General features: G+C 44.6%; 1 long non-coding RNA gene across 2 annotated transcripts in view; it reads left to right on the top strand.

Annotated features, from left to right (window-relative positions):
* The window catches only part of LOC145348527 (uncharacterized), a 45,120-nt gene extending 32,409 nt beyond the window's left edge, over positions 1-12,711 (top strand). For both annotated transcript variants that reach the window (XR_013887949.1, XR_013887948.1), the window contains exons 2-3: positions 5,088-5,203; positions 12,629-12,711. This is a non-coding gene — a long non-coding RNA (uncharacterized LOC145348527). The remainder of the gene's footprint in view (positions 1-5,087; positions 5,204-12,628) is intronic.
* The last annotated feature ends 4,585 nt before the right edge of the window (positions 12,712-17,296 follow it).

The raw sequence follows: 17,296 nt of genomic DNA, 5'->3' as shown, positions 1-17,296 counted from the left end.
TGCTAACCACTGTGCCACCTTGTCATTTTAACATGAGAATCCTGACAGATAAGGCAAATGAAATTGGAGATTCTAACCCTGATGTTGTAACTATTACAGACACTTGCTTGAGAGAGGGACAAGGCTGGCAGCTTAGCATTCCAGGATTTAGATGTTTCAAGTGTGTTAGGGAGGGATGTAAAAAAGAGGTGGGGGAGTTGTGTTACTAATTATGGAGAATATCCCAGCTGTACTGAGGGAGGACACCTTTGAGGATTCATTCAGCAAGGCCATATGAGTAGAGCTCAGAAATAGGAAAGGTGCAATTATTTTGATGGGGTTGTACTACAGGCCTCCCAACAGCCTGCAGGAGATAGAGGAACAGACACATGGACAAGTTATTGCGGTGGGTGATTTTAATTTCCACTATATTGACTGTGACTCCCTTAGTGCCAGGGGCTTGGATTGGGGGTGGGGGGGTAAAGTAGTAAACTGGGGGAAGGCTAGCTATGACAATATTAGGCAGGAACTGGGGAATGTAGATTGGGGGCAGCTGTTTGAAGGTAAATCCACATCTGTCATGTGGGAATCTTTTAAAGGCTAGTTGATTAGAGTTCAGGACCAGCATGCTCCTGTGAAAATGAATTATAGAATCTCTACGGTGCAGAAGGAGGCCTTTCAGCCCATCAAGCTTGCACCAACAACAATCTCACACAGACTCTATCCCCATAACCCCATGTATTTACCCCAGTCTCCCTGGCGCTAAGGGGCAATTTAGCATGGCCACTCAACCTAACCTGTACATCTTGGGAGGATAAGGATGACAAGATTAAGGAACATTGGATGACAAACCTTGGAAAACCCCAAGGCAAAAAGCAAGAGGGTAGATACTCAGGGAAAGGTAGGTCCTCTCAAGGACAAAGGATGGAATTTATGCATGGAGCCAGAGAAAGTGGAAGAGGTCCTTAACAAATGTTTTACATCGGTATTGACAAAGGAGAACAACATGGTGGATGAGTCTAGAGAGGCTATGTTGATATTCTAGTGTATGTCTATATAAAAAAGGAGATGTTGGGTGTTTTGAAAAGCATTCAGGTAAACAAGTCCCCAGGATCTGATAGGGTCTATCCCAAAATACTGACAGAAGCAGGGGAGGAAATTGTTCAGGCTTTGTACAAAATCTTTGTATTCTCTTTAGTCACAGCAGAGGTCCCAGAGGACTGGAGCATAGCCAATGTTATTGGGCAACAGGAATAATCCGGAAAATTACAGGCCGGTCAGCCTTACATCAGTGGTAGGCAAATTATTGGAGAAGATTCTTAGGGTCAGGATTTGCTCACATTTCAAAAAATTTGGACTTATTAGTGACAGGCAACATGGCTTTGTATGGGGGAGGTCGTGTCTCACAAACATGCTTGAGTTTTGTGAGGAAGTGACAAAGGTGATTGATGAATACAGGGCAGAGGATGCTGTTTATGTGGAGTTTAGCAAGGCCTTTGACAAGATCCCTCATGGCAGATTGGTGCAGAAGGTGCAGGCGCATGGGATCTGCAGTGAGCTGGATATGGAACTGGCTAGGTCATAGAAGACAGAGAATAACAAAGGAAGGGTGCTTTTCTGACTGGAGATCTGTGACAAGTGCAGAGATCATTGCTGGAACCCCTGTTGTTTGCAATATATATAAGTGATCTGGAGGAGAATGTAGGTGGTCTGATTAGTAATTTTGTGGACGACCCAAAGACTGGGGGGGCTGCGGATAGTGAGGAGGATTGCCAGGGTATGCAATAGGTTATAGGCTGGAAACTTGGGCGGAGAAATGGCAGATGGTTTATTTTCACATTGGTGAATGCGATGGGTTTTTATGACAATGGTTTCATAGTCATCGTTAGACTTTTTAATTCTCAAATTTCACCATCTGCCGTGGTGGGATTCGAAGCCGGGTCACCAGAGCACTACCCTGGGTCTCTGGATTACTGGTCCAGTGAGAATACCACTATGCCACTACCTCCCTTTTGAGGTGTTACTTGCCACTAGTCAACCTAAGCTGAATGTCATTCAGGTCTTGTTTCATATGGGGATGGGTTGCCTCAGTATCTGACGAATTGCGAATATACCGAACACTGCGCATCATCATTGAACATCTCCATTCTTGACCTTACGGAGGGAAATACATTTACGAAACAGCTGAAGATAATTCGACGCTACCTTGAGAAATTCCTAGGAATGTGATGATTTTACTGTCACCAACTGCAATGAGTCCAGAAATGACTCGTAGCCAAGGCAATACTGTCTTCTCTGATATGGCCATTTCCAGCACATAGTTGATGACCATATATTCAAAAATCTGTACAGTGAACTGACCAATGGGTCACAACCTGCTAGGTATTTATACCTACATTATAAGGACATTTGCATGTAAAGTATGTCAATGGTGGCCATTGGGACTGAGAAGGGGGAATTATCACTGATGGTCCTGATCTCTGGAGGTTGACTGTTTTTGATTTGATTTATTATTGTCACATGTATTCATATACAATGAAAAGTATTGTTTCTTGTGTGCTATACAGACAAAACTTACCATTCCTACATTATATAGAGGAGAAGGAAAGGAGAGAGTGCAGAATGTAGTGTTACAGTCGTAACTAGGGTGCAGAGAAAGATCAACTTAATATATGGTAGGTCCAGTCAAAAGTCTGATGGCAGCAGACAAGAAGGTGTTCTTAAGTAAGTTGTGATCTCAGACTTCTTGTCTTTTTTCTGATGAAAGAAAGTGGAAGAGAGTATGCCCAGGTCGTGTGGGGTCCTTGATTATGCTGGTTGCTTTCCCGAGGCTGCAGTAAGTTTAAATGGGTGTCAATGGATGGGAGGCTGGTTTGCGTAATGGACTGGGTTACATTCACAACCCTTTATAGTTTCTTGAGGGTTGGGTCAGAGCAAGAGCCATACCAAGCTGTGTTACAACCAGAAAGGATGCTTTCTATGGTGCATTTGTAAAAATTGACAATTGTAACAGAATTTCACTCACCTCCATGGAAAAGTAGAGGCATTGGTGGGATTTCTTAACTATAGCGTCAGCATGGAGGGACCAGGGCAGATTGTTGGAGATCTGGATACCCTGGAACTCTAAGTACTCAACCACTTCTTGATTGTTTGAAGTGATTGGAAGAAACCAGCAGAATCTGAAAGTTCAGCTGGCTGAAAGGAGGGAGCAAAGCATCTTATTACAAGTTGAAAGGTTGCAGATGTATGACACAACATGACGGAATGTGTCCTCTGTTGCTTCAAAAGGAACTCTTCAAAATGCAGCTAATGAAAATACAACAAAACTTTCTCCAACTTATAAATCAAAGAAAGGGTTTAGTAAAGAAACATCATGACTCCAAACTTGGGGCCTCACCCTGGGCCACTCCAAGCTCCCCGCAATTTTACATAGTTCCTTATTTAAAGTGAATCAGCTGGTCACCTGACTATTACATCACTCTGTGATTGGTTCCATGTTTTACTGGGTCAGCTGACCCTTACATTTTGTTCCCATTGGCCACATTACATCCAATACCAAGTTGTCATGGGTTACATTCTAACATCTGCTGGAAGACAGAACTTTATCTCCACAAGGGCTTGTGCAATTGTTACTCCTAGAAATGCTGTCATGGGCAGGTGCATCTGTGAGGTAAAATGGTGAGGATGAGGTTTCCCTCTTGTTAGGTCTCATCATTTTCCACAGGCTAATTTTGCCGGATATGCCCAGATATATAACTTGGTAACTCGGTTAATGGTTTAGTTGTAGTGCTACCAGGGCCATCGTGGTGATAGTTACTGAAATATATTCTGAATTCTTGTCACCCCCAACATAGAGGGTATGACTGTATGGTAGGGTTTTGGAAGGACACTGGTGAACCAAATGGGTTTTCGTGACAATGTAGTCATTTACTGATCAATTTTACTAAGACTAATCTTTTGTTGTTGTCCAGATTTATGTACTAATGGAATATAAATTCTTATATTAGGATTTGAACTCGTGTCTTCAGAGGATCAACCTAAGCCTCTGGTTTACCGCATTACATATGCAGTCCCATACCTGCAGCTCTGCCAAAATAATTAGTCACTGATTGCTTTGTGAAAATGACAGATTAACCACATTACATGTCAATGTGTGTGAGAGGAAACCAGAGCACCTGAAGGAAACCCACGCAGACACGGAGAACGTGTAAGCTCCACACAGACATCACCCAAACCGGGAATCAAATCCAGGTCCCTGGCGCTGTGAGGCATCAATGCTAACCACTAAGTCACCTTGCCACCCAGCGCATGTGTTTGTGTGTGCTTGTACAATGATAAAATCAATGTCTCTGTATGGACATTCGCTTAGGATCCGTGCTGAATGACTGCAGACTTGAGGTTAGCACACCAGAGTCGTGTTGGTGGGAGTGCTACACGGTTAGAAGTGCCATTTTACAGTTAGACTTTAAACTTAAGCCCTTTTTTCCTCTCAGATAGATAAAAAAAAACCTTGAGACACTGTTTTGAAGTTTAAGGTTTTTTTATTGATGTCACAAGTCAGCTTGCATAAAACCACCGCAATGAAGTTATTTTGAAAATCTCCTAGTCACCCCACTCCAGCGTCTGTCCGGGTATACAGAGGGGGAATTTAGCATGGCCAATACACCTAACCCGCACGTCTTTTGGATTGTGGGAGGAAACTGGAGCACCCGGAAGAAACTCATATAGACACGGGGAGAACGTGCAGACTCTGCACTGACAATGACCTAAGCCGGGAATCAAATCTGTGTCCCTGCCACTGTGAGGCAGCAGTGCTAACCATTGTGCCACTGTGCCACCCGAAATATCAGGGTGTTCAGAGGTTCTGATCGATCTTTATCCCACAGCCAGCATCACTGAAAAGAAACATTATCTGAAGATTATCACGTTTTCTGCTTGTAGTAGCTTGGTTGTTATGTTTCATATGTTCCAACAGTGACTACATCTGAAATGTATTTAATTGGCTGGAAAAGACTCTGGAACATCCTGAGGTCATGAAAGGAATTAAATGCAAGACTTTTATTCCCATTTCATCACTCTCTAATATATTTGAATTGCTAACTTTACAGACCGTGAGTTAACACATTTCACAAGGATTTTTCCATCTTGAGTGACACATCCCCATACAGAATGCACTGTTTCTTCCAACTGACCCTTCTGATTGGCTTCATTCAACTTATCATAGGTAAGTATGGTTTCTTGGATAAAATATTTACTTTCAGAGTTATTTAGATGTCATTTTCTGAAGTGTGCTGAGGAATATTGCATTAAAGTACAGGTTTATAAATTAGTTCCTGATATGTGGACATCAGTGGAAAGGCCACTCATCACTAATTGGCTTAAAATAATGGTGATCCCTGTTTCTTCAAAAACTGCAGTCATCATAGAATCATAGAATCCCTACAGTGCAAAAGGAGGTATTTCAGCCCATTGAGTCTACACCTATCACAATCCCAGTCAGGCCCCATTCCCCTAACCCCACGTATTTACCCTGCCAATCCCCCGACACTAGGGTCAATTTAGCATACCCAATCCACCTAACCCACACATCTTCGAACTGTGGGAGACAACCTGGACACCCAGAGGAAACCCACCTGTGGTGTAGGTTCACCGCCAGTGTTGTTAAGAAGAGAGTTCCAGGTTTTTAATGCGGAAATTTTTAAGGAATTGTGACAGATGTCCAGGTTCAGACAGCATGTGACTTGGAGGAGAAAGTGTTCCTATCCACCTTCAACCCTTATCCTTCTAAGTGGTGGAAATCATGAGCTGGATGGTTATTGCTACATATCTTATAAAATGCATATTCCAGTTAGTGAGTGTTGGTGCTGGAGACAGATTTTTTATAAGATATTCTTTCATCTGTAGAGGTGTCACTGGCTAAACCAGCATTTATTGGCCATTCCTAATTGATATTACAAGGGTGATAGTGAACTCTCATCTCGAACCGTTGCAGTGTACGTGTTGTTGGTGCGGCCACAGTGCTGTTAAAGAGGGAGTTCCAGGATTCTGAATCAGGGACAGTGAAGAAACAATGATACATTTCCAATGGTTTGGGACTTAGAGAGGAACTTGCAAGTGTTCCCAGGCAGATATTGCCCTCGTCTTCTAGGTGATAGAAGCAATTTGGTAGGTGCTGTCGAAGGAGACTTGATGAGGTACTAATTGGCAGTCTTTTAATTGGTGTGCACTGTTGTCACTGTGCATCACTGGTGGAGGGAGTGAATCATTCGATTGATAGGACACCAGTCATTTGGTCTGCACTGTTGCAGATGGTGTTAAGCTTCCTGCGCTCATCCAGGCAAGTAGATGAAAGAATATCTTTTAGAAAACCTGCCTCCAGCACCAACACTCACTAACTGAAATATGCATTTTATAAGATGTGGAGCAATAACCGTCCATTCATGACTTCCACTACTTAGAAGGAGAAGGGATAAAAGTGGATAGGAACACCTTCTCCTCCAAGTCACACACCATCCGAACCTGGTCATCTATCACAATTCCTTAAACATTGCTGCGTTAAAAACCTCAAACTCTCTTCTTAACAGCATTGGCAGTGAACCTACACCACACGTGGGTTTCCTCCTGAGTACCCAGGTTGCCTCCCACAGTCTGAAGATGTGTGGGTTAGGTGGATTGGGTATGCTAAATTGACCCTAGTGTCAGAGGGATTAGCAAGGTAAATATGTGGGGTTACGGGAATAGGGCCTGAGTGGGATTGTGATTCCATCACACTCCTTACTTGTGCTTTGCAGATGGTGGATAGGCTTTGGAGAGCCAGGAAATTAGTGATTTATGATATGATTCCCAGCTCTGGCACTCTGGTAACTGCAGTATTTACATGGCTAGTTCAGTTCAAATGCCATTGAGTATCAAGGGGAGATTGTTAGTGTGTTAATAAGGTTAAAGTAAACTAGCTTTTTTATATAATAAATACCAAAGTTTAATAGTATATTTTCAGAACAGTATCAGTATGACTAAACATGAAGCCAGGAGCACCAGTAAAACAGATCTTGCTTTCAGATAAACTCTTGCTGGTTAAAAGCCCTGTGCTCTGAATTCTTGATCTCCTGAGCACTTTTGAAGTTCTCTGAAACCACAACAGACGCCAGTAATAGAAGAACTTGATGGCTCTCCCATGTCATACATATGCGCAGTAAAAAGTCTGACAACACCAGGTTTTAGTCCAACCTATTTATTTGATAATATACTCACTAGCTTTCGGGGTTACCCCCTTCGTCAGGTGAATGGAGAGTTCTGGCCTCAGACAGAGCATATAAAGCACAGACAGTTTAGAGATTACTGATTAAAATGCGAATCCTTACACCTAACCTGCTGTTCAAGACCTGAAGTGGCTGATAATGTGAGTGGAAGGAGCACTGATCACAGTTTAAAGAGATGTGTATTGTCTCCAGACAGTGAGGTTTTGCAAACCCAGGCAAGTCATGGGGGTTACAGATAGTGCGACATGAACCCAAGATCCCTGTTGAGACCGTCCTCATGTGTGCGGAACTTGGCTATCAGTCTCTGCTCAGCGACTCTGCGCTGTCGTGTGTCGTGAAGGCCGCCTTGGAGAATGCTTACCCGAAGGTCAGAGGCTGAATGCCCGTGACCACTGAAGTGTTCGCCAACAGGAAGGGAACAGTCTTGCCTGGTGACTGTCGAGCGATGTTCATTCATCCGTTGTCGTAGCGTCTGCATGGTCTCCCCAATGTACCATGCTTCGGGACATCCTTTCTTGCAACGTATCAGGTAGACAATGTTGGCTGAGTTGCAAGAGTATTTACCATGTACCTGGTGGATGGTATTCTCACGTGTGATGATGGTATCCGTGTCGATGATCCGGCATGTCTTGCAGAGGTTGCTGTGACAGGGTTGTGTGGTATTGTGGTCACTGTTCTCCTGAAGGCTGGGTAGTTTGCTGCGAACAATGGTCTGTTTGAGGTTGTGTGGTTGTCTGAAAGCAAGAAGTGGGGGTGTGGGGATGGCCCTGGCGAGATGTTCGTCTTCATCAATGATATGTTGAAGACTCCGGAGAAGATGTCGTAGCTTCTCCGCTCCGGGGAAGTACTGGACGACGAAGGGTATTCTGTCCACTGTGTCCTGTGTTTGCCTTCTGAGGAGATTGGTGCGGTTTTTCGCTGTGGCGCACTACAGCGCAGAGTCGCTGAGCAGAGACTGATAGCCAAGTTCCGCACACATGAGGACGGTCTCAACAGGGATCTTGGGTTCATGTCGCACTATCTGTAACCCCCGTGACTTGCCTGGGTTTGCAAAACCTCACTTACTGTACTGTCTGGAGACAATACACATCTCTTTAAACTGTGATCAGTGCTCCTTCCACTCACATTATCAGCCACTTCAGGTCTTGAACAGCAGGTTAGGTGTAAGGATTCGCATTTTAATCAGTAATCTCTAAACTGTCTGTGCTTTATATGCTCTGTCTGAGGCCAGAACTCTCCATTCACCTGACGAAGGGGCTAACCCGAAAGCTAGTGAGTATATTATCAAATAAATAGGTTGGACTAAAACCTGGTGTTGTCAGACTTTTTACTGTGTTTACGCCAGTCCAACGCCGGCATACCCACATCATACATATGCGCAACAGACGGGAACTCCCCAGGGAAATGCATCATTCGGCGGGGGCAGTGCTGGAGGCAGTGCCAGGGTGCAGTGCTGAGGGGATGTAGATTCCAGGGTGAGCACCATTGCACTGAGGCACCATTCCCGATTCCTGAAGCAGTTTATGTCCAAAGCTGGATAATATGCAGGCTTGGGTTGACAAATGACATGTAACATTTATGCCACACAAGTGCCAGGTAATGGCTATCTGCAATAAGAGAGGGTCTTACCACCGCATCTTCACAGTCAATGGAATTACCATTGCCAAATCCCCTACTATCAACGTCCTGTGGGTTACCATTGACCAGAAACTGAAGCGGATTAACTATATAAATACTGTGCTACAAGAACAGGGCAAAGTTGAGGAATGCTGCAGCGAGTAACTCACCTCCTGACTTCTCAAAGCCTGTCCAAAAGGCACATATAGGAGCGTGATGGAATACTTTCCACTTGCCTCTGAGTACAGCTCCAACAACACTCGAGAAGCTCAACAGCATTCAGGTCAAAACAGCCCAATTGATTGCTACCCCATTCACAAATATTTAATTGGCATGGTGGCACAGTGGTTAGCACTGCTGCCTCAGAGCCCCAGTGACCCAGGTTCAATTCCTGCCTTGGCTGACTGTGTGGAGTTTGCATGTTCTCCCCAAGTCTATGTGGATTTCCTTTGGGTGCTCCAGTTTCCTCCTGCACTCCAAAGATGTGCAGGTTGATTGGTCATGCCCCTCAGTGTCATGGGGATTATTTGAGTAAATACGTGGGGTTACGCGGATAGCACCTGGTTGGGATTGTTATTGGTACAGGCTCGATGGACCAAATGGCTTCCTCCTGCACTGTAGGGATTCTATGATTCTATGAAGCGGTGTGTAAATTGCATATGTTACAACAGTAACTTACCTTCAAAAGTACATATTGGCAGTCAAGCGGTTTGGAGTGCCCTAAGGAATGAAAAATGCAATATAAATTTTATGTCATTCTTTTATGTCTTCAAAGATGATGGAACTTACTGGTGTTCACGCCATTTGGGATCTTGTGATCCCAGCAATGTTGCACCTCACTGCGGATTTTCCAGTGGGATGAGGTGGAGTCAATGCGAAATTCCATTGACAAGTTTGGTACCTGAATATCCTGCTACTGGCCAACACTGTGGGGCTGGAGAGCCCCGAAATCACTTGGTACCACTTTTTAACCTCACACTGGGCCAGATCTTATAGCCAGCTCATTGCCAACTCCTGCAATGTTCTGTCTGATCCAATGCTCCTGCCCATTTTCAGCTGGGATTTCCAATCCTGGCCAGGGCAGCCATCTTTGCAGAAGAACAAGAGTGGATGTGAACCCTACCTGTGATTTTAGTTGTTGTATTCAGGCAGATTTTTAAAGGCCTCAAGTCTTTGAGTGGGTGAATAGGTTAGTGAGTGGATGAATGGGTAGTGAGAGAAGTAGCAGGGTTGGGGTCGCAGGGTTCTTTTTCCATGGGGTAATCAGTTGGGGATAATTGGGTTGGGTATGATATGGAGGGATGTGCAGTTGGGTTGGGGAGTGGTTTGGTTTGGTTGAGTGGGTGTAGTTTGAGGATCAGGGCAGGAAGATAGTTGCGTTGGACTAGTTGGGTCAGATCAACTCAGGAAGGGTATGTTCAGGTGGATAGTGTGGAGGAGGTGGTAGTTGCGTGTGGTGGAGATTTGTGATTTAGGGAGGTGTGATGTGGTGTGGTTTGATTCTCAGTTCAGTTTTGTTGGCTAAAACTGAGTTAGAACAGGTGTTAATCAGGATAACATTTCTAGGACAAGTATGCAGCAAAGTCCTGCCTAGCTCACCCAGATCTCTGATACTGACCTCTGTGTTGGAGACATTTGTTGAAGGTCCGGGCAGTAGAAATCAGTTTAAACTTCACAGGCAGTTACAGCATCTCTGAAAGATGTGCTGGTTCGGTGCATTGACCCAGGCGGATGCCAGAGTGTGGTGACTAGGGGAATTTCACAGTAACTTCATTGCAGTGTTAATGTAAGCCTTACTTGTGATTAATAAATATACTTTAACTTTAGCTTATCTGTATGTGTCAGAACCTCAGTCCGGGTCCCAATGCTCATCTCTCAACATCAGTGCAGATTTTGTCAATTGTGATGTTGAAAACTCTGGGTCAATGTAAATAAACATTCTTTTTATTTATTCGTGGGACACGGGCATCGCTGGCTGGCCAGCATTTATTGCCCATCCCTAGCTGTCCTTGAGAAAATGATGGTGAGCCACCTTCTTGGACTGTTGCAGTACGTGTGCTGTGGCTTGATCCATAGTGTTGTTGGGGGGTTTGGGGGGGGTGCTGGGGGGAAGTTTCAGGACTTTGACCCAGTGACAATGAAGGAATGACGATATACCCGAGTCAGTATGGGCGGGTGGCTTGGAGGGGAACTTGGTGGTGTTCCCAAGCTTCAACATAGAATGAAAATTTGTGTGTAGAATTTTGACAGGTCCTGCTCTGTTGCTTATCCTGTCCAAAGTGTGAGAACATCACCAGAAAACCACAAACAAACTGCCTGTAATTTTCTGCTCACTCAGCAGCATTTGTTAAAGTGTGGGTTCTCACTTGAGATTTTCCGTTCGCCTGTCTGCTGCTTTTGTAGTCCAGTCCAGCACCTGAGAATGTGCAGAGCATGGACAGCTTAGGCAGTTGCACAGTGGCAACATAAACGGGTGGACATTACATTACAGTCACAGAATCACTGAAGCTCTAGTGCAGAAGGAGGCCATTCAGCCCATTGGGTCTGCACTGACAACAATCCAACCCAGGTTCTATCCCCACAACACCTTTTATTTACTCCACTAATCCCCCTGACATTAATGGGCAATTTGGCATGGCCAAACCACCGAACCAGCATGTCTTTCAGACTGTGGGAGGAAACTGGAGCCCCTGGAGGAAACATATGCAGACACGAGAGAATGTACAAACTCCACACAGGCTGTAACCTGAGGCTGGAATTGAACCTGGGTCCCTGATGCTGAGAGGCAGCATTGCTAACCACTGTGCCACCCTGATGCCACAGTGGCATTGGTGATAGTTCAAAGGAAGTTCACCAGGTTGATTCAAGGGATGGAATGGCTGAAAAATAAGGAGAGATTTAACAGTTTGGGCTGATGCTCACTTAGTTTAGAAGGATGGGAGGGGATCTCATCGAGGTACATAAAATATTAAAAAGGATTGATATAGAGTAAATGTAGACCAAATGTTTCCTTTTATGGGACGATTTAGAACAAGAGGCCACAGCTAAAAGTTGAGAGGTGGTAGATTTAACACTGAGATGAGGAGGAACTACTTCTTGCAGAGGATGGTGAATTTGTGGAACTCGCTGCCTCATGGCGCAGTGGAGTCTGAATCGTTGGATGGTTTCAAGAAGCAGATAGATATATTTCTAATAAAAAAAATGGGTTCAAGGGACATGGAGAATGGGAGGGGAGGCCAGGAAGAGATCAGCCATGACCTGATTGATTGGCAGAACAGGCTCGAAGGGCTGAGTTGCCTATTTCTGTTTGGGTGGCACGGTGGCACAGTAGTTAGCACTGCTGCCTCACAGCACTAGGGACCCGGCTTGGGTTACTGTCTGTGTGGAGTTTGCACATTCTCCCTGTGTCTGCATGGGTTTCCTCTGGGTGCTCTGGTTTTCTCCCACAGTCTGAAAGATGTGCTTGTCAGGTGCATTGGCCATGCTAAATTCTCCCTCAGTGTACCTGAGCAGTGTGGCGACTAGGGGATTTTCACAGTAACTTCATTGCAGTGTTAATGTCAGCCTACTTGTGACTTGCAAATAAATAAACTTTAATTCCTGTGTTTCTATGAGTCCTATTATGCTGCAGCTCTGTGCATTTATCAGCTATGTTATTTGCAGTAAAACAACGTTGATTCACATGAGAACCGTTTACTCAGTGCATGGAACAACACTAAATACTCATCCTAAACTGCATAGAGGCTGGTAATAATTGTTTCTGTTTTCCACAGGTGAAGATGAAGTGGAAGTTTATCGTAAGCCTGGCAGCTCTGTGCATTTTCCTGGAGTTGGTGATGAGCAGCAGAAAGATGCCATGTTTTTGCAATGGCAAATGTCCGGTGGAAATGCAAAAAATGGAACCATGGCAAAAGTGCTGCAGTTTCGTAAAGGAGATGCTGAACCTTCCTTAATGAATAAGTACAAAGATCGTCTCGAATTCTCCCGATCTAACGGATCATTTGTCCTTCATCATTTAACTCATTCTGACGAGGGTCTTTACATACTTTCCATCAATCTGCAAAGCATCGCTGTTCAAACTGTCCAGCTATGGATAATCGGTAAATCCATGGATTTTGCAGCAATGATTTATATTATGACAAAATACACTGACCCCTCTCATTCTGCTGGGTTACAGTGGTTGAAAGACTGGGACTGGGACCATAACCGTGGCATTTCCCAAATAGCCATCCACCAAAGGGGAAAATTCAGATGTTGGAGTGTTCTGGGTGTTAAGGCCAAAACTCAGTTGTCTCCAACTTGGCTGGGGGGGAATGTCTCATAGAAACCAATAAAATTCTAACAGGGCTAGACAGGGCAGATGCAAAAAATATGTTTCCGGTGAAGGGAGTGTCCAGAACCAGGGGTCTGAGGATACGGATAAACCTTTTCATAAATCCCTGCAAGGATGCCATTCGGCCTATTGAGTCAGCCCCACATATTTACCCCGCTAACCTCCTGACACTAAGGTCAATTTAGCATGACCAATCAACCTAACCCGCACATCTTTGGACAGTGGGAGGAAACCAGAGCACCCGGAGGAAACCCATGCAGACACAGGGAAAATATGCAAACTCCACACAGACAGTGACTTGAGGTCAGAATTGAACCAGGGTTCCTGGTGCTGTGAGGCAGCAGTGCTAACAACTGTGCCACCGTGCCGTCCTTTGGGACTGAGATGAGGAGGCATTTCTTCACTCAGATAGTGGTAAACCTGTGGAATTCACTACCACAGAAAGTAGTTGAAGCCACAACATTTTATGCTTTCAGAAAAGTGTTAGATACAGCTCTCGGGGTGAAGGAGCTCAAGGGAAATGCGGACAATGCAGGATTAGGCTATTGAGTTGTATGATCAATCTTGATAATAATGAATGGTGGAGCAGGCTCGAAGGGCTGAATGGCCTCCTGCTCCTATTTTCTATGTTTTGACTCCATGGACATGTACTGACCCCAAAACCCTTAATAACTTGGTTGGTAGTAATCGATTGATAGTAATCGATTGATATCAGCTTTAAAATTAAAAATTGATGTAACCTTAATTATTGTTTGTGGAAGAAAGTCTTGAATATACTTTGCCTAATTTTCCTGACATCACTCCTGACCGATGTGGCAGTTATGTCCAAAAGATCAAGACTCTCCAGACAGTGGAAATAAATGTAGGATGATGGGGTTACAGCCCTTCTATCTGAAGAATCAGGAGGGACATGTTCCCATCAGTACTGCCTGCCGCCAAGCGTTAATTGGCTGCAGGCTGGACTTCTATCCCTCACTGAGGAAGGAAGAACTTCCTTTGAGAATTGAACAAAGAACAAAGAAAAGCACAGCACAAGAACAGGCCCTTTGGCCCTCCAAGCCTGTGCTGATTGTGATGCCTTAACTAACTAAAAAACACTTCCTGCCTTTATTCCCTCTCCATTCATGAACCTATCCAGATACTTCTTAAATGTTGCCAAATGTGCCTTAGCACATCAGATGTACAATTTTCAAGTATTATTTCAAACATTATACAAGTTCAAAGGTAGGCTTCTACCACCTATTCTGCAGCGCATTTCAGGCATCCCGCACTCTCGGCATGTAAAACATGCCCTGCACATCTCCCTTAAACTTTCCCCTCTCACCTTGTACCGGTGCCCACGTTGCAATTGACACTTCTACCCTGGGAGAATGTCTCTAAAAGTCCATCCTGTCTGCACCTCTCATAATTTTGTAGACCTCTATCAGGTCTCCCCTCAACCTCTGTCTTTCCAGTGAAATTAATCCTAGTTTATTCAACCTCTCCTGATAGCCAGTGCTCTTGAGACCAGGCAACATCCTGGTGAACCTTCTTTGCATTCTCTTCAAACTGCCAGTCAAGCTGATTAGCCAACAGTTCTCGAGCCCCTGTAGTGCCAGAAGCTTCAGTGGACAGCGACGGATTGGGAGTCAGGGAAGAGGCTGGAGTCGAGGAAGGTCTGGCTCTTAATATTCCTTAAGAGTAGAGGGGCAACCAAAGTTGAAAGAGCGCTTGCAATAAAGGCATCCCTCCCCTTCCTCCCTGAGGCCTAAACTCAACTAATTCTGGGCTTCATCCGTACATAGGAACTCTTCCCACCGGAGTAAATATTGAGGCTGCGCACTAAATGCCCTATTGGCCAATAAGGGCCTCGATTGGTGTCAGAGTGCATTACCTGCCTTTTTCACCTCTGTGTAAAAGTGTTGAGAGGTCGGGGTGGCTGGCAGCCCTGCGGGAAGCCCACCCGTGCTGCTTCAAGCTCACACCGTGCCTGTAAACTCACCATAGGGGGAGTGTGTAAAATTCAGCCATCAATCTTGTACTGACCTATTAATCTGTTGATTCAATCAACAGCTTAACTGGCGAAAATAGAAAGCTGAACCACTTTGGTAAATAGTAGCTGAAAACATTTCACACAGATTAACTCAAAAGGCGCGATCTCACTGGCTGTTCACACCCCACTCCACTGCAGTCAGAACTGAGAAATTGGCATCCAGTCAAATCTCCCTTCATTGCAGCGGGATGGGAAAATCCTGTTGGCGTGAATAACCGTAACATTCCTGTCAAAGACTTGGAATATAGTCCATGACATTGCAATTGAATGAACACTACAAAAACAAAAAATGCTGGAAAGTCTCAGACAGCATCTGTGGAGTGAGAATAGAGCCAATGTTTCGAGTCTGGATGACTCTTCCTCAGAGCTGAATGATTGCTGTCTTGTTGCGGATCTGACTTTTTATCAGATGACTCTTCAAATTTATTTGTCTTAAATTGTCCAAAGAGCAGACAGTTCACCTTTTGTGCTTTTCCACTTTCTTCCTATTCCCTTAAATCCATGACCATTCATCCCATTGCTGTTTGTGATAAAAGTCTGGACAAATTCATTACTGTGTGCATCCAAAACTGTACTTTCAAAATGACTGGGAAACACATTGGGACATAGTTTGGATGTAAGAAGCTGCTGTATAGGAGCAAAATTCTTTTACACGCAATTCCCACCATACTGTACAGGGAAATTTATTTCAACACCCGAGCTGAGAGTGTAACATTACATTCTGCACTCTCTCCTTTCCTTCTCCATGAATGATATGCCTTGTCTGTGTAGTGTGCAAGAAGCAATATTTTTCACTGTATAGTACTACATGTGACAATAATGAATCGCATCAAATTTAAGAAAATGATGATTTTAATATCGCAGTTCTTTAATCAGCATTTTTCCTGTTCAGATGAGTTGTTAAGTGCTTCGATACTGAGCAACTCCAGCTCCCTGGATTCCACCATCGCGCTGACCTGTGATGTTTCTGGAAAACCGGACGGGTATCAGTGGCAGAATGACGGAGGGGAAATCTCTCAGCATCACCAGCTCATAAACAGGAACAGAAGCCTCATCATCCTCAATGCTAGGAAAAATGACTGTGGGACCTATACCTGCATTGCATACAATCCTATCAGCTCCATCCAGGCACATTACACGTTAACAATTTATGGTAAGTTTGATTGATGGATGAAACTTTGAAGAGGAAATTCTGCCCAGTTTTTGTCACTGGTGAGGCCCATAATGTTCCCCTGGATAGCCAACCTGAGGCCCTGGCCTTAACCCTGGGCTGGCAGGAGGAGGATCAGGGGTGGAAGGAATCTCAGAAGGTCACCATGTTCAGGCTTCAGGTGGTAGAGTTAATGGGGGTGAGAGACTGGTGTGCCTCCATCATTGTCCCTCTTTTTAGAATGGATGCTGCCCTACGGTCTGCCAACCCACTCTGGATGCCCCATCCCCACCCTGTCCTCTCCAAGCTAAACCCGACCCTTTGCCCCTTCTCCACCCCCAACCCCCAGGCTTATGCTAAGTGGGCTGTTTCATTCTGCCATCCTTCTAAAAGAACATGCTGCCTACCGCACAATGGAGCAACATTGTGCATGAATTTCAGTGCCAATCCTAAACCATATGTCACAGCAATGAACTAATCGAATCAAACAGAATGTTCCTCCAATTTCAGATTGCCAGCATCCGCAGACATCTTCTGCTTTTGTTTGCACGTTCCTGCAATTGTTTGTCATGGGCAGAGTACAGATCAAACATCGGACAATCCTGAGTGCGCCTGTGTAAATATAAGTATATTAACAATTGATTTAAGGTAGTGAGGGTGATTTTTGTCCGCACTGCACCAAGTGCAACTTCCACTACATCAAGCAAATTCCAGGAGAGGTCAGAAATGGGATTTGTGGCAGGCATGAAACATTGCAACGTTCAATTCGAGCATCCTTAGGTCCCCTGCCCCAGGCAATTGCACTCCCTTCAAAACAAAAATAGGCAAAGCCTGGGAAGATCTCATCAGGAAAGCTGCCCATTTTTCTAGGGAGAAACACACCAGTTTTCTGACTGCACACAACACTTTGAGTGGAATTTTCCACA

The sequence above is a fragment of the Carcharhinus amblyrhynchos genome, chromosome 9 (assembly GCF_965287045.1).
Source record: "Carcharhinus amblyrhynchos chromosome 9, sCarAmb.v2.hapA, whole genome shotgun sequence".
NCBI classification, from domain to species: Eukaryota; Metazoa; Chordata; class Chondrichthyes; order Carcharhiniformes; family Carcharhinidae; genus Carcharhinus; species Carcharhinus amblyrhynchos.
This window is presented reverse-complemented; position numbering and strand designations above follow the sequence as displayed.